Source organism: Vulpes lagopus, chromosome 12 (genome assembly GCF_018345385.1).
Source record: "Vulpes lagopus strain Blue_001 chromosome 12, ASM1834538v1, whole genome shotgun sequence".
Taxonomy (NCBI): Eukaryota; Metazoa; Chordata; class Mammalia; order Carnivora; family Canidae; genus Vulpes; species Vulpes lagopus.
The window spans coordinates 3698082-3721394 of NC_054835.1; the positions used below are offsets into that span (position 1 = coordinate 3698082).

At 37.6% G+C, this 23313-nt stretch overlaps 1 protein-coding gene across 10 annotated transcripts in view; it reads right to left on the bottom strand.

Moving 5' to 3' along the window:
- MAPKAP1 (MAPK associated protein 1) overlaps window positions 1–23313 on the bottom strand; it is a 255649-nt gene that overhangs the window by 163316 nt on the left and 69020 nt on the right. The gene's annotated exons all lie outside the window — the stretch shown is intronic.

Genomic DNA, 23313 nt, shown 5'->3' on the forward strand with positions numbered 1-23313 from the left:
TGTTGTCTTCTGAGCAGCCACTGCTCCTGTGAAGCCTGTGCTCAGGGGTTTCCCTGGGGTTTCCTTTCCGAAAATTGCAGCAGAGACTCTGAGAGGAGCCCAAACGAGCTCTGCCTTAACCTTCCCGTAAACTGATATTTCCATAGAGGATTAAGACAAACATTTCAAATGAGTGAATTTCCTTTACTAAAAAACTAAAGTGACAATAGTAGTACCAAGAGAAATATACAAAGATGATGAATAAGACACACTTTTGTCTTTGGGCATGCAAAAATCTAGAGCAAAAGGTTAGATGGAGGTGGGCTACACAATTCCCTCTTATTTCTTATGCTCTATGTTGGAGCTCTAATAAAAAGTTATACAAGAATTACATTGAGGCCTGGTCTACCAGGAGGAAGAGGGAGAAAGTCTAAGTGCTTCATATTATCTGATATATGCTGATGCTGCATGGTATATATTTCTGTATTCTTATTATAAATTTTTCTATTCAGAAGAATGCAACTATGTCTCTTTTCTAATAAGGTATTTCCAGAACTCTGGGGATGCCAAACAGTTCCTTGTTGAATTGGTAAGAATGAAAATCTCTATCCTTGAGGTCCCTATAGAAGGGAACAAGATTCCTTCTCCAAAAGCATGCTGGGCAGCTCCCTTGGGCTAAGGAAGTCAGAACTCCCTCTGACCCAAAGAGGTAGGGATATATGTGCTCCTGAACTAACTAAACAGAACACAAAAGAAAAGGCCAAAGTGGAGAATATCACTATTACTAGACCACTCAGTCTCGGAAAGCTGAGGGGAACCAGAGGGTCTTCTTGGCTTTGGTCACCTGCCAAGCTTCATATTTTCCCCCTTATCTTCTGACACTGTGGTGTCTTTCTTGCTTTTCCCTTTATGGTTATGTCTCCCACATACCCATATTCAGTTTTACAATATTACATGTATAATGTGAGATATTTCACATTTAACACTTTGAACACTTCTGGAAAGAGAATGGCTAAAATTAAAAGCAGCTAACATCTACTCTATGTGTCAGGCACCAGGCTGAGCCCTTTACTGTATATAATCTGTTTTGATCTTCAAAACTGCCCTCACTTACCCCATTTTATAGATAAATAAATATGAAGAAATTAAATCATATATAATGTTTTGATCCTCAAAACTGCCCTCACTTACCCCATTTTATAGATAAATACGAAGAAATCAAACCATTAAAAGTCACACAGCAAAAAAATAAATAATAAAATAAAATAAAATAAAATAAAATAAAATAAAATAAATAAAATTAAAAAGTCACACAGCTAGTGAAAGAATTCAGATGGACACCCAGGTCTAGTGGGACTCAAAAAATTACAATCTTTAACTTATTACAATTCTCCCCAAAATCAATATACTTTTAAAAGCCTTTTTTGGCGGGGGGGGGGGGGGCTTTTTATTATATTCCGAATCAACATTTTCATGAAATCAAGAACAATGACATATTTATGCATAAATTGTCTCTTTCTTTCTCATCCTTTTATAATATTCTTTCTACAACATTTAAGATAACACATTTAAAAAATTGTTTAACTAAAGGACTTGTATTTCAGCCATATGGCAAAATATGTACTCTGACCAACAGTCTAACAAAAAACATTTTGATAAGCTATAAAAATATTCATTTTACCTAATTCAATAGGCTGGCAAGTGTTTAAGAAATTCACAAAAGTGGGATCCCTGGGTGGCGCAGCGGTTTGGCGCCTGCCTTTGGCCCAGGGCGCGATCCCGGAGACCCGGGATCGAGTCCCATGTCGGGCTCCCGGTGCGTGGAGCCTGCTTCTCCCTCTGCCTGTGTCTCTGCCTCTCTCTCTCTTTGTGACTATCATAAATAAATAAAAAAAAAAATTAAAAAAAAAATTCACAAAAGCTCAAAAATTAAGTGAAATGGGCAACTCAGAAAAGAAAACAGAACACAGTTTTTACTAATATTGATATTTGCTAAAGTGATATTAAGTGTCTACTTTCTTGGTCAGATGGATACACAGTACAGCCCATCCATAATCTGTAATAAAGCTGGAACCCAAAAGACCTACACATGAATGTAAATTAGAATTAGGGCCCCCTACCAGACAAGGAAAAACTTCACGTCCAAACAAATTTTTTTTTTCTCTTGAGACTTTATAACCACAACCTTCATATAAGATTTTCATGCCAAATTCATATCTGATGGATAGAATCAAATCAAGAATTTAAAGTCATTCTGGGGGTGCCTGGCTAGCTCAGTTGGTAGAGTGTGTGACGCTGGACCTCAGGATTGTGACTTTGAGCTCCACCTTGGGTGTAGAGATTACTTTAAAAAATAAAATCTTAGGATGCCTGGGTTGCTCAGTAGGTTGAGCTTTTTCAGCTCAGGTCATAATCCTGGGGTCCTAAGATTGCCCTGCATAGGGCGCCCTGCTCAGCAGACAGCCTGCATCTCCTCCCCACTCCTGTTCTCTATCGCTATCTCTGTCTCTCAAATAAATAAATAAAATCTTTAAAAGTAAATAAATAATGGTGCAAATAAATAAATAAATAAAATCTTTAAAAAATAATAATAGGGCAGCCCTGGTCGCTCAGCGGTTTAGTGCCGCCTTCAACTCAGGGTGTGATCCTGGGGACCTGGGATTGCGTCCCACGTCAGGCTCCCTGCATGGGGCCTGCTTCTCCCTCTGTCTGTGTCTCAGCTTCTCTCTCTCTCTCTGTGTCTCTCATGAATAAATAAATAAAATCTTTAAAATAATAATAATAATAATAATAATAATAATAATAATAATAATAAAGTTGTCCTGGTCTACCAGGCAAAAGCTAACAAAACCTTGCAGGAGGAATCTACCTGACTCCATAGTTACAAAAGAAAGTTGCAGGGATGCCTGGGTGGTTCAGCAGTTAAGCATCTGCCTTCCGCCTAGGGCATGATCCTGGAGTCCCAGGATCCAGTCCCGCATCAGGCTCCCTGCATGGAGCCTGCTTCTCTCTCTGCCTATGTCTCTGCCTCTCTCTCTCTCTGTGTCTCTCATGAATAAATAAATAAAATCTTAAAAAAAAAAAAAAAAAAAGAAAGAAAGTTGCAGAAAGTAAGTTGTTACAGCCTCAAATCATAAAGCATAGAAAGCATCATAGAAGAGACCTAACAATGACTGGAGTTAACAGAATGATCAGAAATGGAACATAAAAGTTTAAAGAAAAATGTTAAAGTATTAAAAACATGGGTAAGAAAGAGCAAGACACTGTAAAATCTTACACAGGTTGTGATCTGATATCATGGTTGGGTAAGAGAATGTCAGTATCCTTAGGAGATACAAGCTAAAGTATTTAGGACTGAATGCCAATTTTGAAACAGCTAAATAAAACATAAAGCAAATATGGAAAATCTTAGCAATTAATGAACACAGGTGGTATGTATAAGGGTGCTCACTGATTACTGAGAAAATTACGATTACTGAGAAAATTATTAAATGTTTCATAAAAAAAGTTAAAAAAATTTCAAAGCAGGGATCCCTGGGTGGCGCAGCAGTTTAGCGCCTGCCTTTGGCCCAGGGCGCGATCCTGGAGACCCAGGATCGAATCCCACGTCGGGCTCCTGGTGCATGGAGCCTGCTTCTCCCTCTGCCTATGTCTCTGCCTCTCTCTCTCTCTCTCTCTCTCTCTGTGACTATCATAAATAAATAAAAAATTTAAAAAAATAAAAAAATAAAAATTCCAAAGCAGATTTTTAGAAGATCAAGATGGAACTTCTAGAAATGAAAAATACAATGACTAAAATCGCCAAGGGCAATGTGTGGGTTCCACAGCAGAAAAGAGAGTATGTGAATTGGAAGATAGAATGGAAGAAATTACCTAGAATGTAACCCAAAGAAAGAAACACAGAGAAGTATTAAACGGGGTCAAGAGATACGGAAGATCAAGTAACAAATTCTAACAAGCTTAACTAGAATTTAAGAAGGTGTAGAGGCAATGTCTGAAAAGAGACTGACTGAGAGTTTCCAGAACTGATGAAAAGACAACCGCACAGACTGAGAAAGTCCAGTGAAACCCAAAGAGGAAAAACAAGAAAAAAAATCTGTATCTAAACATGAAACTACATATATACTAGGCAAATACTAACCAAATGGAGCTGGTATAGCTGTGTAAGGGGGGTGGGGGGGAGGAGTCACTAGAGATAGAGACACAAATCACAAACGGTTCAATTTACCAGGAAGAAATAATTCTGAACTTGTATGAACCTAAAAACATAATCTCCTAATATGTAAAAGAAAAATCTCTCAGAACTCTATAAAGGAAAATAGGCAATCTAATAACATACTGGAAGATTCTAATGTATTTTTGTCTGATAGTGCAGGCAGACACAAAACATCAATAAAGATACATATTTTAACAGAATTAACAGGCTTGACCTAATGGACATATTTAGAATTCTGCAAACAATAGCAGCAGTTGCTCCAGAATTCTTTCCAGGTTCACAGGTAATATTTATGAAAAGTGACCTACATTAGTGGACATAAAACCATGCTCAACAAACTTCAAATAATTGGTATCATTAGGCCAGTTTTCTCTAACCATAAAACAATAAAGTTAGAATCAATAACTAAAATGCAAAATTATAAAAACAGAATATATTTGGAAATTTAGTAACATAAATAATTCATGTATCAAATAAGAAGTAATAATTAAAAATATCTAGGGATGGGCATATCCAAAAAATGTGAGATTATGAGCTAAAGCTAAAGGAAGAAGGACCTATACCTCCATAGCAAGTAAACATTGTAATGACTCCCCTGAAGCATCTATGGCCATTTTGCAATCATACACTGATGGAGGAATGCCACACTTCAAGAAGAACTGCTGGACATTGTTGAAGCTAAAAATGGACCATGGCTACACTACAGTCCCAATCAGGAGTGGCCTTAAAAGACAACAGTGATAGGGAATCTTCCCAATAGTCAGAGTTCAGGACAATGCATTTTTTCATCTTCTTTGTGTCAAAGTGAAGGCAAAGTGTCAGGAGGTTAAATATATAGACTCTTGGGAACTTGGACCTCAGCAGAGTCCCATCACCCTAACCAGTAAGAGTGGCTCACTGTGCCTAAACTGTGCGAACAGTGATTTATGCTGAACAACTCCCTTCCTTCTAGGGCTCTGGAATTTTGGTACCTGCTAGGCAGAGGGTGCCCATGTGATGAGCTTCCAATAGAAACTGTGAAACTTAGTTTCCAATAGAAACTAAGTCTCTAATAAGCTTCTCTAGTAGATAGTATTTCGCCCATGTTGACATAACTTGTAGCTGGGAGGAATTAAGCATGCCTGGTGTAATGCCACTGAGAGAGAACTCTTAAAAGTGTATACCTGGACCTCATCCCATATGCCTTTTCCCTTGGTTGACTGTACTTCATATCCTTTTGCTATAATAAATCATAGACATGAGTACAACTATATGCTGAGTCCTGTAAATCCTCCTAGTAAATTGCTGTCTGGGGAATTCCCAACACAGCTTTACCTTCAGCCAGTTTCTTTATTATTGGTCTCCCCAGTGCTGGCACAAAGGACACGTGAATAGACTAGTCATGGTAGCAGAGACTGAAGCTATATATAGGCCCAACACCATTATCTCCCACTCACCAAGGCTGATATTAGTACTGCCTACTGTCAAATATCAAATCTGACAGCAACAGAAAATAATGCTGTGCCCCTTATACAGTATCATCCCTAAGAAGACCAAACAACCATTTGGTGACAAGCTGAATACACTGGACTGCTTCTACTTTGAAAGTGGTCTTGCTAGATACCAATACTTATTCAAGTAGGGGCTTGCCCTTGCTGCCAGTAATGCCTCAGCTAGCACCATTATCTCAGTGTTTGATCACCAAAGGGCAACCCACAAAATATTCTACCAGACTGAGGAACCCAATTTATAGAAAAGGAGATATAACAGAAGCATATAACCATGGGATCCTTTGGTCATATCATATAGCATACTGCCCCAAAGCTGTCAATTTAAAAGAGTGATTCAACAACATGTTGAAGGTACAGATAAGGCATTAGGTCACAGATGACACCCCATAAGGCTGGGATGCCATAACTAGGATGCAACATATATGCTAATAATCAACAACCATTGTATGGTGTTATGTCCCCAGCAGGTAAAATACATGGTGCTAGGAACCCAGGAGAAGAAGCAAGATTAGCCATTATTCCCACCCACTTGGGGAATGTTTCCAATCTCCAGAAATTAGGGCTCTGCAGATTTTAGAGAACTTGGTTTCTGAAGGGAGAACACTTCCACCAGGAAACAGCAGAAGTCCCACTAAAGGTTAAACTATGCCATTCATGCTCCTTATGTCAAGTGATATCAGAAAAGAAGGAAAATCATGATCCTGACAGGAGTAATTAATGCTCATCAGGAGAAGGTAGGTCTGCTGTTATATAACAGAGGCAGGAAGCAATACATCTGGCCAGTAAGTCTTCTTAGGCATATTTTGTTCTTCTTTTGCCCAATTTCAATGGTAAATGGACAAATGAAGCAGTCATAGCCTTTGGCCAAGGACTTGGAACTCAGGGATAAGGGTCTGAGTCATCATACCATAAAAGCCACCTAGAACAGCAGAGATGCTGAGATTGAAAGGATGAAAACGGATATTTGAAGAGGGGGATGAGTATCACTTGTGTCCTCAGGATCAGCTGCAGAAACAAGGACTGCAGTTTATTTCACTAACCTTCCTTGTATAAGTTGCCCCCAATGAAAAGAAGCCCACCACAGATGTAAAGGAATGGTCCCAGAACTTTTATGAAGCAAATAAACACAAGTGGCACCAAAGGTAGACTGGTATGGTCACTAGCTGCACCCCCAAGATGCCATCTTCAGGAATGAAGGGCATATTCTCCAGCTGCTGGATGGTTGCTATCAGCTGCTAGTCCTTTCCTGGAATTAAACCAGGTTGATAGAGCCATCTTGCCCAAGATCACACACTCTTTTCAGGGAGGCAGCATCCTATGATAAGTCAGATGCAAGGAATATAAAGGCTTGGCTGTCTTGCCCAACTTGTGGCAACCCTTAAGTGTCATCCTAGTTTCAGAATAGCCCTACTCTTCCTTCTACTCAATCCTGTTTCCTTCTCTTCTCCCCCCATAGATGTTGATCCAGAAAGCACTCTCTAATAAACTTCCTGCATGTGTATCTCCATTTCAAATTCTGCTTCCCATGGGAACCTAAACTGCAACAACAGTTGTATTAGCAAGTTCTAACAAACATTCAAAAATAGATAATGCTACTATTACCCATATCATTCAATGGTACTAAAACAGAATAATTTCGATCACTTTATAAGGCTACCAAAACTCCATATCAAAACATGAGAGTATGAGATAGGAATACTACAGGCCAAGTTTACTCATGAACAAAGATGCAATAATCCTAAAGAAAATATTAGCAAACCAATTCAGCATTATATACAAACTAGGATACTTAATGACCAAAGTTTATTTTATCGTATTCAAGGCTGGTTAAACAAAGAAAAAACATTATGTAATTGTCCTGATTAAGAAATTAAAGAAAAAATATTATGGCAGTATACATTAAATACAGAAAAAGCACTCAGTACATTCAACATTCACTCATGATTAAAAAATGATTATCTTAGCAAACTGGGAGTAAAAGGGACCTTTCTTAATCCAACATAAGCCCTTTAACCAAACAACAACAAAAAATTTTTTTTAAGATTTTATTTATCTACTTGACAGAGAAAGAGAGAGACAGAGAACACAAGCAGGGGGAGCAGTGGAGGGAGAGGGAGAAGCAGAAGCAGGCTCTCCCCATGAGCAGGGGGCCAGATGCAGAGCTTGATCCCTGGACCCTGGAACTACAACCTGAGTAGAAGGCAGATTTTTAACCAACTGAGCCACCCAGGCACCCCAACAAACATTATTCTTAATGATGGAATACAGAAAATATTTCTTTAATATCAGGAACATAGCAAGATTACCTTTTTCAGCATGGTATTAAGAGGTCTTAGCCAACTCAGTAAAGTAAAAAAAAAGAAAAGTATAAGGATTACAAAGAAAAGAATAAGACTATCGTTATTTGCAAATGACTGATGCCAGAGGGGGGGAAAAAGGTGTGAAATAGGATTACTAGAAGTTTACTAAGGTTGTTGAAATAAAAACCAATTGAGAAAAATCAACTGCCTCCGTTAATGACGAAAATCTCTGTTAGTGAATACATACAACAAAAAAGAAGAAAAGGAAGAGGAAGAAGAAAAGCAAGAGGAGGGGGAGCAGCAGCAGCAACTAGCAAAAAACAGACACTATGATTTAAAAGATATTGGGAGCAGAATAAAAAAATATTAAGTATTTGTTGGGGCACGCAGGCGACTCAGTGGTTGAGTGTCTGTCTTTGGTTTAGGTCGTGATTCCAGGATCCTAGGATAGAGTTCCGTGTCAGGCTCCCTGTTGGGAGCCTGCTTCTCCCTCTGCCTATGTCTCTTCCTCTCTCTGTCTCTCATGAACAAATAAATAAAACCATAAAAAAATTAAGTATTTGTGAATCAATCTAACAAAAGACATAAGACTTCTATGGAGAAAATTATAAAATTTTATGAGAGACATTTGAGATCACTTAAGTACATGAAGAGACCTACATGTTTAAAATGGTAAAGATATCAATTCTCTCAAACTGATCTACAAATTCAGTCCAATCAAAATCTCAACAGGAATTTTTTTAAAAACTTGTCAAGCAGTTTGATAATATATATGGAAGGATCAAGAATACACAGAATGCTCATAATTAAGAAAAAAAGAGTTTAAGGGTCATGATTTACCATATATCAGAAACTGTTCTAAGCATGAAATTAAGATAATGTGATACTAACCTGGAGCAAATAAACCACTGGAAAAAAAGAGAGAGCTCAGAAACAATAGCACACACACAGGGAAGTCTGATAGATATATGACTAAGCTAGCACCACAGAGCAGGGGAAAATGAGACTTAAACAACTAATGCCCAGATAACTGATCAATTATCCAGAAAAAAAAAAAAAACTGAAATTGCACCTTTACCTCACATTATATGTCTAGAAAAAGGATTCTAGACAGATTATTGAAATACTAATACTTAAATGCAACATATGAAAATATCTCTATGATCCTGGGTATGGAAGGATTTCTTAAGACAAAAAAGTATAAATAAGAAAGCAAAAGCCTCATAAATTCATACATTAAAAATAAGAATTTCTGTTCATCAAAAAATACACCACAGAGATAATGAAGACAAACCACAAATAACATTTCTGCAGGGCAGCCTGGGTGGCTCAGCGGTTTAGCGCCACCTTCAGCCAAGGGTGTGATCCTGGAGACCTGGGATCAAGTTCCACATCAGGCTCCCTGCCTGGAGCCTGCTTCTCCCTCTGCTTGTGTCTCTGCCTCTCTCTCTCTGTCTCTCATGAATAAATAAATAAAATCTTTAAAAAAAATTTTTTTTCTGCAACAAAATGATTGATATATACATACATAAAAATGGTTACTATCCAAAATACGTTTTAAAAAATTCCTTCAGGAGCGCCTAGGTGACTCAGCTGGTTGAGCATCTGCCTTCAGCTCAGGTAGTGATCATGTAGTCCTGGGATAGAGCCTTGTGTCTAGCTGTGCGATCAACGGGGAGCCTGCTTTTCCCTCTCCCTCTCCCCACTCATGTTCTCTCTAACAAATAAAATCTTTTAAAAAAATTTTTTTAATAAATAAATTTTTAAATAACAATTCCTCCAAATCACTAAGAAATTATAAGCAAAGGGGTGCCTAGGTGGCTCAGTCAGTTACACAACTGACTCTTGATTTCAGTTCAGGCAGGTCATGATCTCAGGGTCATGAGATTGAGCCCCATGTTGGACTCCACACTTGGCAGATAGTCTGCTTGAGATTCTCTCTCTTCCTCTCCCTCTGCCCCTCCCCCTAAAATAAAGAAATAAATCTTTAAAAAATGATAAACAAAGGATTTGAACAGTATCTCACAGAATAACCAATGCACACACACAAAAGATGTTCAATGCCAATTATAATCTGAGAAATACAAATTCAAATCACAATGACATATAATTTCATACTTACAAGACTGGAAAAAATTAAGTCTGATGGGATAATTGGGACACTTACACACTGCTGTAAATGGGAATAACCATTTTGGAAAAACAATTTATCATCATCTATTAAGGCTGAAGTTGCATATATATCCTTTGACCCTGTAATTCCAAAACTCCATGTATTCTGGAACAGGATTTTTGAAACCATGGTCCTGACTACTGGGAAATCAATTTAGCCAATTTTGACCGATATTTTTTTAATTAATCAATTAAGCCAATTTTGAGCAATATTTCTTTAATTAACCACAACAGACTAGATCAGAATAAAAAGTATCAGAGTACATTTGCACTCAATGAAGGTAAGTATTCTTACAGGAAAATTTTGCTTCCATATGTTATATATTGTTTTTTTTTATATGTTATATATTGATACATATGTGTGTACACCACACATTACAGGTATGTGTGGTGGGTCAAGATATAAAATGTATCTCCCCCCCCCAAAAAAAAAACAAAAAATAAATAAATAAAATAAAATAAAATGTATCTCCCATTATAGATGTGATTCATTGTCAAAAACACTTCTAAGCCTCTGCCTTGGGTTAATTCTTGGACATGTAAATTATTTATAAATAGTACTGCTTGTGGTAGCAAAAACAACCCAAGTGTCCATCAACAACAAAATCAATCAATAAACTGTAGTATTCTCATATAAGGGCGTTCTCCATTAATGAAAATGAATTAACTACAACTGCAGGCATCAACACAAGTAAATCTCAGGAATACAATGTTGAGAGAAAAAAATCACAGAAGAATTTAAGGCATAAGTCCATTTATATAAAGTTCAAAAATGTATTGTTTAGAGATACAAACACAAGGGATAAGAAGCAAGAGAGTTAAAGACATTTCTGTGAGTGGGAGGAGAGCAAGAATACAGAGGGGACTTCAAAAGTAAAATGATGCTCTTCCTCCCACACTGGGTGATGGCTACATGAGTGATTACTACAAAATTATTCATATCTTGGATTATCTTTAAAATGTTTTTCTGCATTTACTCAATATTTTAATTTTCAAAAATTTAAGACATATTTACAAGTAAACCACATCTGTATTTCAAAGATAGGTAGGGAGCCTCACAAACTTTCCAGCTTATGTGGAGAAGAAAAGTGCCCAATTATTCCCAAGTAACCAAAAATTTCCTTAAGAACTTAGGAAGGGAGGAAAGGAAAGAGAAATTATTATGTGCTAAAAGCATTTTTAAACAATTTCTCTTCATACTCTTTCCTCCTTCAAATGCTCTGGTTCCCTATAGTTTACAAATCAAAAAGCCCTCTTAAAGCATAAGGCTGAATACTAGAGACAGCTCATTATAGGACTGCAATGAATGAAGGAACAGAATGTTCACAGGAAAAAGCAATCCAAAATTCCTACTACGTTTAATTGAAGCTCTGGAAAACTTCAAAAGGATTTCAGTTGCTAATTCAAATGCTGGTCTATATTTGATTAAATGCAAGATTATTTGAACACAAAGACATAATCTTATGGTACACTGTCAAGTATTAATTTTTTTTTCCAGAGTGAAAGAAAAAAAGAATACCAAGAGATTTCTAATGGAGAAAACACACACATCAAATGATATTTTTCAACAAGGACCGAAAAAACAAACCAAAACCAAAATATTCACCCTATTTAATACAGGATCTTATAAGCACTGCAGGAAAGGGTCACTGGAATAGAATGTCATTTTCCAACTCCACCCTCCCTTTTTTCACTCTTTAAAATTTATCTTAATATTCCCTGCTTGGCACAGACACTGGCTAGGCTCCATTTTAGTAATGTTTACATCTTGCAATCTAAAGAAAGAATGAACATTTGCTTAATGCCAAATACTTGGTGGTGGTAGTAGTGACAATGTAATAGCAATAACACTAGGGAAAGTAGTCAGAGGTATAAAAAGTAAAAATGAAAGAGGTAAAATGAAATTGATATGTTATTCTACATATTATTGTATGTTAATAATATTCCTATATATGTGAAAATCCTATTAAGAATTAAAAACAGGGATCCCTGGGTGGCGCAGCGGTTTGGCGCCTGCCTTTGGCCCAGGGTGCGATCCTGGAGACCCGGGATCGAATCCCATGTCGGGCTCCCGGTGCATGGAGCCTGCTTCTCCCTCTGCCTGTGTCTCTGCCTCTCTCTCTCCCTCTCTGTGACTATCATAAATAAATAAAAATTAAAAAAAAAAAAAAGAATTAAAAACAACTATAAATCAAATTTGGTAATATAAAGGAATAAAAAATTAACACAGAAATCAGCAGCCTCCATACACACAAATAGTAGAAACAGAAAATAAGGCCCCATTTACAACAGCAGTAACTGTAAATATTTAGGAATAAACTTAAGAAATATTCAAGCTGGGACGCCTGGTGGCTCAATGGTTAAGCGGCTGCCTTTGGCTGGGGGCGTGATCCCAGAGTCCTGGGATGGAGTCCCGCATCAGGCTCCCCACAGGGAGCCTGCTTCTCCCTCTGCCTGTGTCTTTGAGTCTCTCATGAATAAATAAATAAAATCTTTAAAAAAAGAGAGAGGAAAAAGAAATATTCAAGACATATTTAAAAAACAAAACAAAACATCCGGGACACCTGGGTGGCTCAGTCACTTAAGTGTCTGCCTTCAGCTCAGGTCATGACCTCAGGGTGCTGCTCAGCAAGGAGCCTGCTTCTCCCTCTTCTCCTCCCTCCTCCTACCTCTAACAGTGCTTCATGATCTTTCATTATCAAATAAATAAATAAATAAATAAATAAATAAATAAAAATAAAATCTTAAAAAAAAACTTCCCCCAAAAAATAAGTTCAAAATCCAGAAGCTACAAAGGAAAAATGATAAATTTCACTCCTTAAAAAGAAAAACTTGCGTATAGTCCAAAAAAAATCTATAAACAAAGTCAAAAGATATACCAGATAAACAACAAACTGGACTAATCTCCCTAATATATAAAGAACTAGAAAATAAGAAAAAGATCAAGATTCCAATATATCTGGGAAGCTAACAAAACTGCCACATTCTTAAATAAAAGGTTCAATATCTCACTCATATGAGAAATACAAATTAAAATTACACAGATTCACTTTTTACCTATTAGACTGGCAAAATTCCAAACATTTTATAAATTCTATAGTGAGGCTATGAGGAAACAGGCACTCTCTTAAATTGCTGGTTAGAATGTAATTGGCACAAATCCTATGGAGGACAATTTGGCAATACTTAACAAAAATTACAAACACATATTCCCTTTGACCCAGCAATTCTACCTCCTGGAATTTATCCTGCATATATAATTGCACACATGCAGAATGCCACATGTACATGATTACCCACTGCTGCATTTGTTTATAATAGCTAAAGATTAGAAATAACTCAAGTCACCCTCAACAGGGAATTGGCTGAATAAATTATAATATTTCGAAACAATGGAATACTATGCAGCAATATGAAGGAATGAGAAACTCTCTGGGCACTAATATAGAGTGATTTCCAAGTAATACTGTTATGTAGAAAAGCAACCACTGGAACAGTGTTCATAGTATGTTACATTTTGTGTAAAAGGGGAGAAAAATAAGAATATATGTTCATATCTGCATATAGACATTCAGGAAGATACATAACTGACTAGTGAAATGGGTATGGGTAGGTACTAGATGAATAGGGGACAGAAGGGAAAGAGACTTTTCATGGTGTAATACTTTTTCACATTTTTGGATCATAAAAAGCACTGCCCCTTGGGGTACCTGGGTAACTCAGTCGGTTAAGAGTCATACTCTTGATTTCCGTCTCAGGTCATGATCTCAGGGTTGTGGGGTGGAGCCCTGCATCAGGCTCCAAATGTGGAGCCTGCTTAAGATGCTCTCTCTCCATCTCCCTCTGCCTCTTCCCTCCCCAACCCCCCAAAAAGCACTATTGCTTTAAAATATGAACTCAAAAATAATAACAACAGCAACTATCATTTACTGAATACTTCTTTCCAAGGTGAACATATATTAATCTCACCTAATATTCATAAGACACCAAAGTAGATAATATTAACCCCAGTATAAAGGAGAAAAGACTGAGGTCCCGAGAAGTTTCAAATCTGTAAATCAGTGATATCACCTGTCTCACAGGTTGTTGTGAGGATTAAATGAGATTATATAAGATATTTCACACAATGCCTGACACACAGTAAATGCTTAATCAATAATTTACCATTCCAAGGTAATAACTATTTTCAAAGATGTTTCAATCAACTGAATCATAAAATATAATAAAATCAGACAAGGAGTTTAGCAAAGATGTTTTAATTGAAATTTTTATACATGTAGATTAAATAGCCTCTTCTAATTAATTGGAGGCTGATTTAGATATGCTATATCCTCACTATATAAATTACATAGTCATTAAAATAACTGTTCATATCCCATAATTATGCATGGCTCTTTGAAGCTACTGTTAAATAGTGTGACTATACTTAATCAGAAAAGATATCAACTGAAGAACTTAAAAGTGTAATCATTATTTTAATAAGGGGGGGCTGCACATATGATGGTAACTTCAAGACAAATTCCCAAATTTAAAATCTGATTCCAAAAAATGTCACTTCAAATTCACTTAGTTACTCACGGACAACAGGCTGTCCCACACCATGAAACTACATAATCACTGCACATGTTGCAAGTCTGTAGGTAAGATGTTCTTAGGGAGAAGTTTCAAAAGAAATGTCAGCTTTTCCCTTTCTAGAAACAAGCTATCCCATCTAGAATGCCCTTTTATATTTAACCTCAAATAAAGAATGCAAAGAAAAAGAAAAAACTACAAAGAAACAGCTAACTTTTCATAAGCTTACTGAAACCATATTCAATATAAATGCGATCAGATTGAATTCAAGGCAGAAGCTTATTTTATTTATTCATGAGAGACACAGAGAGAGGCAGAGATATAGGCAGAGGGAGAAACAGGCTCCATGCAGGAAGCCTGATGTGGGACTCGATCCTTGAATTTGGATCACGCCCTGAGCCAAAGGCAGACGCTCAACTGCTGAGCCACCAGGGGTCCCTGAAACATTTTATTTTAATTGTAGTTTTAAGTGTCTGTCTTTGTCCAAAAGATAAGCTATATTTGATCATCCAGTTACATGGTAAGAAAAATACACATGGGCAGCCCAGGTGGTTCAGCAGTTTAGCACTGCCTTCAGCCCAGGGCGTGATCCTGGAGACCTGGGATCGCGTCCCACGTCGGGCTCCCTGCATGGAGCCTGCTTCTCCCTCTGCCTGTGTCTCTGCCTCTCTCTCTCTCTCTCATGAATTAAAAAAAAAAAAAAAAAAAAGAATCTAAAAAAAAGAAAAGAAAAATATACGTACACAAGAAAAAAAAAACAAAATATAAAGTCTCTATCATTAAGACATTAAAGTTTAAAATTTATTGTTAAGACAATGCTCTGTACAACATTTAGTGGCTGTAACTCTAAGAGCCACTGAAGAAACTGCTCTTTCTAGTCCTGGGATCCCTAGCTCTAGCGACAAGAGGTCTTCCTCCCTTGTAAAAGTACTGGGAAGAGTAGTTCCTGTTCTTTTTCTCAGGAAGACTGAATTCCCTGGTATGGCCTCACCTGTTCCAGGCTCTCTCAGAAGTGTCTGCTCAAGTTGTTTCTGTGCTGAAACTGTGGGGTTAGGCCAGCCAGCCTTCTAGAGACAGGTCTTAGAGTCTAGTTCTCTCTGATCCCAGCACTGGCATGGAAAGGGTATGAGATAGCAATTCTGTTAAGTCTGTCTCCTCTACAGATACAGTCTCTTCTTGGGTAAATCATTCTAATGTCTAGACATACACTGTCCAAAACAATAATGACTAGCCACATGTGACTGACTAAATTTAAATTAAATAAATTTTTAAAAGATTTTATTTATTTGAGAGAGAGAGAGAGAGAGAGAGAGCACACACAAGCAGGGGGAGGGGCAGAGGGAAAGGGAGTAGCAGACTCCCCGCTGAGCAGGGAGCCCAATGTGGGACCCAATCCCAGGACCCCAGGATCATGACCTGAGCAGAAGGCAGACAGACGCTTAACCAACTGAGCCACCCAGGCACCCAACTTTTTAAATTTAATTTTAAATTTAAATTAATTAAATTTAAAACTAAATTTTAAAACACAGTTCGATAGCCACCCTAGCCACATTTCAATAGATTAACAGTCATCTGTGGCTAGTGGCTACAATATTGGACAGCACAGATATAGAGAACATCCATCATTATAGAAAGTTCTACTGCAGTGTTGGTCTACACTCAATAGATACTCAGGTATCAGGCTAAAGATCCTAACCAGATTTGCCAATAACAAAATTAATATTCTTTTCAAATTTCTACATCTACCTCTCAAAATTCCAAAGTCAGACTGGGCACAGGTGTGGGAATGTTCATTTCCAAATCCTTAACAATAATAACTAACGTGAATAGAACATTTATGTACCAGCCACTAAACTAAGAACTTTAATTATCTAATTTAATTCTCACTACAATCTTATAAAGGAGGTGTTATCATATTCCTTTTACAGATGAAAAAAAAATTAAGCATGAGAGAAATTAAGTGATTTACTTGTGGTTACATAGTTAGTAAATGGTAGAGTCTGGATTCAATTTAGAAAATGAAACAAGCAAACAAAAACTATAGTTGCAAGTCATATATACATTAGAACTAAGCAGGGTTCATTTGCCTTCTGTGAAATTTTCATCATTATAGAATCACAGAAAATTAGAAAAGGAACAGAAACTAATGTAGTGTTTCATGACCATCTTTAACCTGTGACCCCTTCTGATAACTATAAAAATCTCACATTCCCACAAAGATGATATGTACCTCACCAGAGCCATTACAATTTTTTTATCTTCTGCATATTTCTAACAGTCAAATTTTCATGAATCTTTATTTTCTAAGTATTGTATAAAAATTATTTTTATTTTCCTTCCATAACATTAAAATATCAAATATGCTCTTTCAAAATACATTCATTTCCCCGCCTCAAACACACATGCACCGAACAGTTTAAAAAAAAAAAAAAAAGACTAATCTTTCCAATTTTAGAAATGAGAATAGTAAGGCCAAAAAAGAAAGTGGGGATGCCTTGCCTGCAATGAAAGACAGAATTGCTAGAACCAGAACAGACTGGTAAAATTTAGCCAACAAATTTTACTTGACCTTAACTCTCGAATGGCAAAATTCCTTAGGGCCTCACACCCATCAAACAAGAAAGTTAAGTTCTATCCTATTTGAAGGCAGATCTTATAGGATTTGTGGGACTGAAGCTCTGGGAGTACTTGGATAACAATTCCCTATGTGATTTTCACAGACTGTTGGAGCCAGAAGGGACCTTGGAGAACTATCCATCTCCTAATCTTATTTTATTTTATTATTATTTTTTCCATCTCATAATTTTAGAATCAAGGAGACAGAAACTCAGCTAACTATATATAAACTTAGGCATCTTACCTTCACAGTTTTACAGTCTATGGCAAAGGTGGCCTGTTTAAACATTTAGTTTTGCCAAGTAACTACTGGATGCTAGTAGATCTGTGCTAGTTGCATGGTTATAAAGATGAACCAGACATTGTCCCTGTTCAAACAGAGCTTACATTCTCACAGGAGCAAAGGATATATATATATAAATATAACTACAATGGAGTGTGATAAGTACTACTTGTGGGAGTGAGCTTGAGGGAGTCAGAGGCGATATGTGGGTTGAATCTTACTGAATAAATAGGAATTCACTGAAATAGCAAGACATTCTGGCCGAGAAAACATAACATGCAAAGAACAGGAACCATGGTATCACAGAATATGGACTGCAGGTAATAAGGCAGGGAAAATATATTTTTCCCCCAGTTTTATTGAGAAATAATTGATATATAACATTGTATTAAGGGTGTCCAACAGGGGCACCTGGGTGGCTCAGTAGGTTAAGCATCTGCATTTGACTGAGGTCATGATCCTGGGGTCCTAGGATTTAGCTGAGTTGAGTTCCCTGCTCAGAGGAGAGTCTGTTTCTCCCTCTTCCTCTGCTCCTTGCCCCACTTTGTGTGCGCGCTCTCTCTCTCTTATGCTCCCTCTCTCAAGTTAATAAATCTTTAAAAAAAAAAATAAAGGTATCCAACATAATGATTTGATATATGTATACACTGTAATTACCACAAGAAAAAGGGTATTTTAAATGAAATCCTTCACTGTATAGATTAGCAAGAAGAGTCACATAAATATAAAGGACAAAGCTCTTTCTACTTTTAACGATGCTGTCATTACAAGTCATTTAAGACAAGAATGTGTCTCTTCAACAAATGGTGTTGAGAAAACTGGATGGCCACATGTAAAACAATGAAGTTGTACACTTACCTTACATCATGTTGCAAAAATTAACTCAAAAGAGATGAAAGACCTAAATGTAAGACCTGAAACTATAAAATTCCTAGAAGAAAACATGAGGGAAAAAGCTTGTTGACAATGAATTTAGCAGTGATTTTCTGGACATGACTCCAAAAACAGGTAACAGAAGGAAAAACAGACAAATGAAACTACATCAAACTTAAAAACATCTGCCCAGCAAAGGAGATAATCTAATCTACAGAATAGCAAGGGGAAGTGTCTGCAAAGCATGTATCTGATAAGGGGTTAACATTCAGAATATATAAAGAACTCTTACAACTCAAAAAAATATCCAATTAAGATGGGCAAAGGAAGTTTCTCCAAAGATATACAAATAGCTAACAAGCACATGAAAAGATGTTCAACATCCCAAATCATGGGAAACCAAACCATAATGAAGTATCACCTCACATCTGTCAGGATAGCCATTATAAAACAAAACAAAATGCAAAAAAGCAAACAAACAAACAAAAAAAGCCCCCAAAACAGAAAATAACAAGTGTTGATGAAAATGTGGAGAAAATGGAACCCTTGTGCATGGTTGGTAGAAATGTAAAATGGTACAGCTGCTATGGAAAAGTGTATGGAGGTTCCTCAAAATACTAAAAATAGAATTATCATATAATCCAGCAATTCCACGTCTGGGTATATATCCAAAAGAAATGAAAACAGGATCTTGTATATAAAGAACTTATCAAACTCAACACCCCCAAAACAAACAACCCAGTCAAGAAATGAGCAGAAAACATGAACAGACATTTCTCCAAAGAAGACCTTCATGTGGCCAACAAGCACATGAAAAAATGCTCCACATTACGTGCCATCAGGGAAATACAAATCATAACCACAATGAAATATCACTTCCCACTGGTAAGAATGGCTAAAATTAACAATACAAATGTTGGTAAGGATGTGGAGAAAGGGGAACCCTCTTGTGCTACTGGTGGGAATGCAAGCTGGTTCAGCCACTCTGGAAAAGTGTGGAGGTTCCTCAAGAAGTTAAAAATAGAGCTATCCTACAGCTCAGCAATTGCACTACTGGGGTATTTACCCCAAAGATATAGATGTAGCAAAATGATGGGACACCTGCACCCCAATGTTCATAGCAGCAATGTCCACAATAGCCAAATTGTGGAAGGAGCCATGATGTCCTTCAACAGATAAATGGATAAAGATGAGGTGATACACACACACACACACACACACACACACACACACACACAATGGAATATTACTCAGCCATCAGAAAGGATGAATATTGAGACGTCTGGGTGGCTCAGTGATTGAGAGCCTGCCTTTGACCTAGGGCATGATCCTGGAGTCCCAGGATCGAGTCCCACATCAGGCTCCCTGCAGAGAGCCTGCTTCTCTCTCTGTCTATGTCTCTTTCTCTGTCTGTGTGTCTCTCGTGAATAAATAAAATCTTTAGAATAAAAAAAAAAAAGGATGAATACCTACCATTTACATTAGAAAAAAAAAAGGATGAATACCTACCATTTACATTAATGTGGATGGAACTGGAAGGTGTTATGCTGAGTGAAATAAGTCAATCGGAGAAAGACAATTATTACATGGTTTCACTCATATGTAGAATATAAGAAATAGTACAGAGGACCAAAAAGGAAGGGGGGGAAAGTGAGTGGGAGAAAATTAGAGAGGAAGATAAACCATGAGAGATTCCTTACTCTGGGAAACAAAGAAAGGGTTGCAGAAGGGGAGATGGGCAGGGGGATAGGGTAACTGGGTGACAGGCATGAAGGAGGGCACATGATGAGATGAGCACTGGTGTTATACTATATGTTGGCAAATTGAATTAAAATAAAATAAAATGAAATGAAAACAGGATCTTGAAGAGGCATTTGCCTGCCCATGCTCACTGCAGCATTATTCACCATAGCCAAGAGGATGAAGCAACCTCAAACGTCCATCCACAGATTAATGGATAAAGAAAATGTGATACATACATGCAATGTAATACTTTTCCACCTTCAAAAAAAGAAAGAAATCCTATCAGTTACAACGTAGATCAATCTTGAGGATATTATGCTAAGTGAAATAAGCCAGTCACAAAAAGACAAATACTGCATGCATAATTCCACTTATGTGAAGCATCTAAAATAGTCAAAATCTCAGAAAGGGAAAGAGAATTGCGGCTGCCCGGAGCTGGCGGTGGAGGAAGGGGAGAGACAGGAGTTTCAGTTCTGTAAGATGAAAAAGTTTTAGAGATTTGTTGCACAATAAGGCGTTTATCATTAACAATACTGTACTGTACACTTAACAATGCAGGCATGGCTCATTCCTTAACATCTAAATTCAGAGGGGTAGTCAGGGCCATGGATAATACGACTCATTTTTAAAAGTCTTTGGAGTGGGCAGCCTCGGTGGCCCAGCAGTTTGACGCCCGCCTTTGGCCCGAGGCGTGATCCTGGGGACCAGGGATCGAGTCCACGTCGGGCTCCCTGCATGGAGCCTGATTCTCCCTCTGCCTGTGTCTCTGCCATTCTCTCTCTCAATCTCTCTCTCTCTGTGCCTCTCATGAATAAATAAATAAAATCTTTAAAAAATAAAATAAATAAAAGTCTTTGGAGTAAATAAACCGGCTTTTGCAACACACTTAATTCACAAACATATTCTAGTGACATGGATATCAAAATGAGTTCGCAGGATGGAGGTCAGAAATTCACTATGTGGGGTTGGAGGATGGATGAGTGCTGAGAGGCAGGAGGCAGTGACCCTAAGGGGAACAAAGGCCTTAGATCAGATCACCTGCAAAGTAGAAATGCCCAGGGAGCAATGACATCTACACTTTTGTAACCTCTGAGACAGTCAAGGGTCCCTCTTAGTGAAATTCACAATGCCATGACCACAGTATTCTATCTGTCCAATCACCCTACCCAAGAAAGAAATGAGGTTGTCTTACCTTGCCTGGTTCTAAGGGAGTCTGTGCTGGCTCCTAATGATCACTACTTCTCTTTGTCAAGTTTACAAGCCCTGGCTGCTGCTAAGTGAGACGGGTAAATCAAGACTGCTCTATCTCAAGCTGAAGAGAGAAGTCTGTGGATACCTGGGTTGCTAAAGGAGTCTTTATGAAAGAAAGTGAGCTCTAAGGAAGATTTTAATGAAGGAGACCAATAGAGGTTGGTAGAAGGCACAGGGGGAATAGTCCAGCCTAAGTATGAATAAACAGAGAGACCGCAAGGCTAAATGTCAGCGGCAGAGATAGCAAACCAGAAGGTCTGGTCCAAGAATAACCTAGGACAAGCAGGGACTATGAAAAAGCATGTTCTTCCTGCTGGGTTGTATCCTTGATCACAAAGGTGAACCACAACTGAGCCAGAGTTCTCATTGTGAAGATCATAAAATGCACATACTATATTAAGCAGAGCCAGAAAGCAACCCCATGTAAAAGACAGTTGTCATAATGGCCAGTCTAGTTTCTCCAAAGCACCTTCTGATGATAAATCCACCACTAAGATTATGTATAATGGGCAATTTTGTTGCAAAGGACCATTGTGCAACATTTCCCCATTTCTCTTCCAGAAAAACACAGAGGTAATTATGTACTCATAGCCAGTGTAGCAAATCAGTTAAATTAAACCTGTATTTCATCTAACTCATATAGGATATGAATAACATAACTAACTTTTCTAATTTCATACTCTAGTACTCCCAAGTAAATAAAAGGGAAAAAAAGTAAAGTTTCCCCCTACAAATAGAATCTGTCACTTCCTAGGATGTGCACTTTTCAGCTCATGCATCCTAAATGCATGTGGAGATATTATATGCACTTTCTATTTAGCAATTTAATTATATCTTTGCATTCAAAGAGTGGCAATGGTTTGCAGTAATAATCAGGTGAAAGCATTCTAACATTAATATGCTGGAATCCGATGTGTTAATTTGATGCAACTTTGCCTTGACAATATGTGATTAATTTGTTCTCAGGCTAGCCCTGCTCCCAGCTCTGACAGTTTAAAATGCTGGGTTTCTTTATCCATATCGCTATTTGACACGCCTTAGCCCACTGCTTTGCTAAGACCACTGTTAATTTGTAATGAACTTGCTTTTCAGGGGGGCTCCTTCATTTTTAATTCTGTCAGTGTCACCTCCTTGAGGAAAATTACAAGTTTCCGTAGGTGTGATTACTGCCAAGTGCTGCTGATAAGAGGTTTGAGAAAATAGGGCTTTATAAAGAAGTCTGTATTTAATCTGCTGAAACAGATTTATTGCCTCCAGACAGATAAACATAATACAAAGTTCTCTTATTTAAAAGTCATCCCCAAGTTCTCCCTCACCATCACCTCCTCCTAAACAAAAACACAGTTGCATTTCCAGGACTCAATAATGAATCACTCTGGGAAAAGAGGTGAAAGTGTAATAAACTTAGCAATAATGGTGATTCTTGTCATCAAATTAGACTTGCAGGGGAGGCTTATAAAACATCTGAATATGCTTTTCACAAGGTGGAGAAAAGGGGAGAAATCCCACTGAAACAATTATGGTTTCACCTCCTTTCTAACTAGCAAAGAACACTGCCCAGCTTCACAAGCCCATTTCTTTTGGGCAAACCGAGTACCGGTGAAGTCAGGTGTGTTTTCAATTTCTCCGTGGAACATAATCCTGATAATGATCAATGAAGGGTCACAGGGGAGACAGAAAGTCAAAGTCTCAAAACATACTACTTAATAGAATAACTCATTATAGTGACAAGCAGCCTATGAGCACCTGCACAGGTATTCTCCATTCAACCTTCAAAACAAGCATGACCAGGAGGTACTATCACTCCAGTTTTTTTCA